The following is a 6,194-nucleotide window of genomic DNA, read 5'->3' on the forward strand; positions in this document are numbered from 1 at the left end:
TATGATTTATATATATTTTTATTTTTTTTATTTTACAGACTTTCGACCTTATCTAAGTCTCTGTAGCCTGCATGAAATGTATGGTAAAATAAATAAAAAAAAATTCAGTGGAGCCATTGAAGAAGACAAATTCAAAATCCCATCATGATATGCTACTATATATCACTATACTCACACCACAGGACCAAGAAATTCTGGAAATAAACAGTACTGACAACTCGTTCCATCTCCCCTGGAGAAGTCTGAATCCTACGGGGGCTCTCAGGCCTTGTGTTTTTCTTGTTGAAAAGCACGTGAAACCTATTAGGGCTGCAATTATGTCACTCGATTGAAATCACAGACATGTTCGCACATGCACACAGTGCTCTTGATAACATGCTGTGTAAGGTAGCATGTCACTCTCCTGCTAAAGATTTATAAGCACAAGAAGGGACAAATCAATCAATCACTACAGGAGCACAGTTCCACCACATTGTGGCCATTTATTTGCTTGAGGTGCAAGGTCAACAAGCCATGTTTCTGTGCCTTTCAAGATTAGCTAATTGTATATTTATTCAACCAATAGTGTTTAATCAGAGCTAGTGACCGACCAAGACTTGTAGTTCATATCTAGGAGGAAAAATCATACGATGACGCAAGTATTTTGCTTGTGATTATGGCTAATTATTCCACGACAGTACTTCATGAGGATTCGTGGCTATGTCTTCTACACAACAGGGTGCCTTTCATGTCAGGATAAAGTCGAATGTTAAACTTATAATAGTCAGTTCTAAGTTCAAAAAAATAATAGTCAGTTCTAAGTGTTGCATTCATGCATTTAAATAAATAAATATAGCTCTATTAAAAAAAAAAACAGATAGATGAAAGTTACTCGGTGTAAATAAACACACAGAAGATGTAATAATCACCGAGCACACGAGTTACAATGATTTCTCAAGTAAATATATTTAACGTTGTTTTTTTTTTCAAGATAGAATAGAGGAAGATAATAAAAATAAAAATATATTTTATTAAAAAGATAAATAATGATTTTGAAGTGAGTTTTTGCACTTTTAAAACATAAGATATATAGAGAACATCTCACTGTATATATAATTTTTATTATTTTTTTATTTCTAAAATATTCTTATAAAAAACTCTTAATTTTAAAATTATATAATTAATACATGTAAGGATAAAAATTATTACTATCGTATTATTAAAAACTAACTTCTAGGTTGATCGAGAGTAAGGTTCTAGTCACGAGTCAGGAGAGTCAACACGAGTTGATTTGAGCAAACATAAAAATAAAAAAATTATTATCATAATTTTAAAACTGACTTGGGAGTCAACACAAGACAAGAATCAGGTTACATGTCAAGTTGATCATTGACGTAATAATGATAAAAGTAATTGTTATCATAATTTTAAAACTTAACTCAGAGGCTGATCCTGGAAAAAGTTCTAGTCACGGGTTAGAATGGTCAAATCAAATTAACCGGGTTAACTTAGGGATAAAAATGATTATGATTATAGTTTCAAAACTCAACTCAATGATTAATAAGATACAAGACTCGGGTCAGAGATTGAAAGGGTAAATCGAGGCTAATCCAAATCAATTATCGGATAAATCTTATTATTATTATTATATTTTTAAAACATGCTGAATGAATACTGCTTTTATAAATATGGTTATTATGAAATTATTAATTTTAAAATTTAATATAAACTATAGTAAAAAAAATCTATTTATGTTTTAAATTTATAAATTTAAAAGTAATACATATTAAGTGTAAAATAAATATTTTTATATTTTATTATGTCTTATCTATCATAATAAAATAGGATATAGAAACAATTATTATATCTTATATATTATTACTCCATATAATTATGTTTTTATCTCATTTGATATCTTATCTCCATCTTTTTTATCCCAATAATATTCATTAGATATTTTATGATTTCTCCTGCCAAACAAGAGCCAAAAAATTGCATTAATTTAGCTTAACTTTAAGGAGAAAATTAATATATTTACACCTCTGTCTCTTGGAATAGGTTGACGTGGAAGAATTTGACTACTATGTATTTTCTTTCCTGTTTAATACTGAAACATCAATTAATTGATTATTACTTTCAAGAAAACTAATGAGGAGTCTAAGAAGCGGAATCAGGTCACACAATCACTATTCTATCGAAAGACCCGTTTACTCAGATAATTAAATTATATTTCTAAATCACTAGAGCAGTAAACTAATAAATTCTTATAATTTCAAAAGAATCCAAGATTCAATAAAAAAAACCCTTTTGATGTCCAAGGGAATTGATTAAATGTGGTTAAAAAAACTAATAAATAAGATAAAATTAAATCATAAATTTAATATTGTTCATATATTCTTTCTTTCTTTCTTTTTTAAATCCCCCTTATCTTGTAAATCATGTGTATTGATATTTCTATGCGTGAAATTCAAAAAGCTACTAGAGATTAATTCTCACATGCTTAAATATGATACAATTGATAATTGTTCCAAGGTTGCGTTTCAAGATTGTGAAAGAAGAATATAAAGAGGGATACTTTTCTAATCGCAATTACACATGGAATTTGAAAATTATTGGTTGTTGATAATAACAGGTAATTTAGAGAAGACGACAGAGAAGATGAATCGGATTAGAAGAGAGGAGGCATGGCCAGAAACCATTGAGAGATGAGCAGATTAGATGGAAATAGAAAGATTTTCAGTGATATTCTTATTAATTAAAAGATGACAAATGAGGTACGTTAATTGAGGAAGAGAAATCGTGGAGTAAATAGCAAAATGTCTTCTCGACCGTTCAATGGTTAACAAATAATATATATATATATATATAAACTCTTTTCTTTTTTGTTTTTTTGTTTTTTTTTTATTTACGTGGGGTGTCCGGGTCAGCTTGCGCGCACCACGACTAATCCCCACGGCCCACTGAATATCCTGCAAACTCAGTAGGCATGTAAGGCACCGCGGGGGTGACAGGCGTGCACGCTAGGGCTTGAACCCAGGTGCAATGAAAAGAGACAAGCCCCTTCCACCGCTAGGCCAAGCCCTAATTTGCTATTCTTAAGCTTCGAGGGGGTTTATTTTATAATTAGATAAGTGTGTGTGGGCAGGGTCAAATTTTTTATATAAAAAAGTATTTAAATGATAATAGTTTTTTTAAAAGAGTTAGAAAAAGTTAGGATTTAGATCATTGATTCAAATGGATTTAATAATTTTTATTGATTTAATAATATGATTAAAATAAAAATTCAATAACATTTAAAAAAAATCAATTATTTTTTAGAAAAAAATATACACTTATCAATATTATAAAAAAAAATATCATATTCTTGAAAAGTTTCAGCAATCTTAATTGATAAGAAAACAAAAATTGAATGAAAACAAGATAATTTTATAAAGAAAACAATAAAAAAAATTCAAAGCTCAATTACTAGTATATTAAATGTTAGAGGATAAATTGAATAAAGAATTAATTTAAAAAAAAATAAAAAACTTTACTTGAATCAACATGTCAAATTCATGGCTTGATCATAAAACTAAAATAACTCTGTTTAGAAAAAATTAAATAAAATAAAGGAGGTCAACGGCCAAGCAAATTAAATGATGAGAGATAAAAATAAAAAAATAATAAATAATAAATCATCCTAAGTTAACTCAATTAATTGACAACCTGAAATAAAAAAAAGTGAGAAAAATCTCAATGTCCAATAACATAATGTCAAAAGATAAAATTGAAATAAATAAATAAATTTTAAAAAAAACCCCTTAAAAACCAAAGTTAAATCATACTAATATTCATATTTCATGACCCGGGACATAAGACTTAGACTACTTTATACAAGACAAACACATAAAAATCACGAGACAAGATTCTTATTTGTCCAAGTTTATTTTTTTTAAATAGCAATGAAAACATTGAAAACCAAAATTGATATAAAAATAAAGGAAAGAAAATAATGAGGAACTAAATTGAAAAATAAATAATTTAAAAAAATAACAATCAAAAGAATAAAGATCAAAATAGATAAAAATTTAAATGAAATAAAATATTGATAGATAAAATTAAAAAAAATATAAGAAAAGAATAAAAAAATAACAATAAGAAAATGAGGACCATGTAAGATAAAAAATATGTAAAATAAAGTGTTGTGAGATAAAAAAATCAACTTAAAAAAATACTAAAAGAAAAATAAAAATTAATTAAAAAAACAAAAATAAAAATTGATACAAATATAAACTAACATGACATATGACTCAAAATCCACGATGAAAAGAGAAAAAATAAGAAAAAAAAAAATTTATCGAAGCTCAACCGTTGATTCACCCAAAAAGTGAGAATGTATTACATATGTTGACCACTTTTATTTTTAAAATTTTATTTATATTTGTTAAAAAAATCAATCTTTTTTTAATTAACTATAGCTAAAAACAATACTGAAAATACCAAAAAAAAATACTTTTGATATCAATTTTAATTTTTCTACTCTTAATAGCAAAGTAATTATTTCACTGCACAGTCAAAAGATTAAAAGCTGATTAAAAGAATTATTACAATTTACCCATACGAGGAGATGCGTTCTGTATTCTTTTTATATATATATATACAGAACGCATCTCCTCGTATGGATGCATGTAATTGTAAAGAATATATATAGAACGCATCTCCTTGTAAGGGTAAATCGTAATGATGCATACATATATTCCATTGATTTCTTCAGAAACTTGGAACTACAAGAACCTTACAGTGCTAAAAAAAGAAATAATAAAATAACAAGCAAAAGGTTTAATAGGTGGTTAGCTACCAATATAGGATTCATCTCTCTGTTTTTGGTGGTAATGAAAGGGATTAGTTTTCTACCAACTCCACAATCTTTAGACCTTATCCAGAACCTTCATCATCGAATTCGAGAAGTGAGAAGATCACTTCTCCCCTCCTTCTTTTTTTTTTAATGTCCCTACACATTAAATATCCAAGACTTGGCTTGATTTGCTGAACTTTCCTCGACTGAGTCTCCCTTGCATGCAAGCAACAACATATCATCTGCCAATAATAAATGAGAGGCTTTCAGTTCCTTTCTGCCAACTCTAAATGGCTTCCAGGAAACGGCCTCCACCTCCTTGCAAATTGGCCACGACAGCCTTTCGTAGCTTAGAACAAAAATACAAGGTGAAATTGGATCTTCCTGTCTGATACCTCGAGGAGGAAGGAACTTGGCTGTAGCTTTCCCATTCCATAGAACGCTAAGTGGAGCCGTCTCAATACATCTCATGATAAGATTTGTGATCATATGTTGCGGTAATAAGCCTCTTCAAGTCTACTTTAATCGCCATCAATCCTTTACAATCTTTCATATCATGCATGGAGTGAATCATGCACCTCCTGCGCTGCTATAATATTATCTACAATTTGTCGTCCCGGGACAAAGCTACTTTGATATTCAGAAATCAAAATTAATGGCATTAGGAGCTTCATAAGCTGATCCACCAACACCTTAGCTACAAGCTACAACTTTGAAGACGACATCGCATAGTCCTATTGGTCGAAACTAATGCATAAATTAAGGCCTTGGACTCTTTGGAATTAACACCAGACAAGAATGATTGATCACCTCGAAAATATCATTTTCATCATCGAAAGCTTCCCGGATAAACATGCATTCTTCAGAGCCAACTATGGTCCACTCGGTCTGATAGAAAATGGGTTGAAAATCATCTAGAACCGGAGCTTTCGGAGGTTTCCTCTCTTGTAAACAGCTTCTCATAATACTCGTCGGTAGCCGTGCCTTCCGACTCAACTAACTACCCAGGTTAATTAAGTTCATTATTTAGCACGATCAGAAAGGAATAAATGTAATATATGAGATTGAATCTTGCTCACATGTTGCAACACACATCTAAGCTACATTTGCTTTACTTCTTCATATGATGTTTAAGGAAAAACACATCTAAGCTCCATTTTCTTTACTTCTTTATATGATGTTTAAGGAAAAATAAAAAGGATTTATGTATTTATTGATTACATTTTTTAGGGTACATTACTTATTAAACATTTTCTAAAACAGTAGAAGAAACACGAACCGATTAAATAGATAGGGACATTTATTATGTTTATTTAATTATATAAAAAAAGAATATCATGTTTATATATATACATACATATATATATATATATGTATGTAT

The sequence above is a fragment of the Populus euphratica genome, unplaced genomic scaffold (assembly GCF_000495115.2).
Source record: "Populus euphratica unplaced genomic scaffold, PopEup_1.0 scaffold22.1, whole genome shotgun sequence".
In the NCBI taxonomy this organism is placed as follows: Eukaryota; Viridiplantae; Streptophyta; class Magnoliopsida; order Malpighiales; family Salicaceae; genus Populus; species Populus euphratica.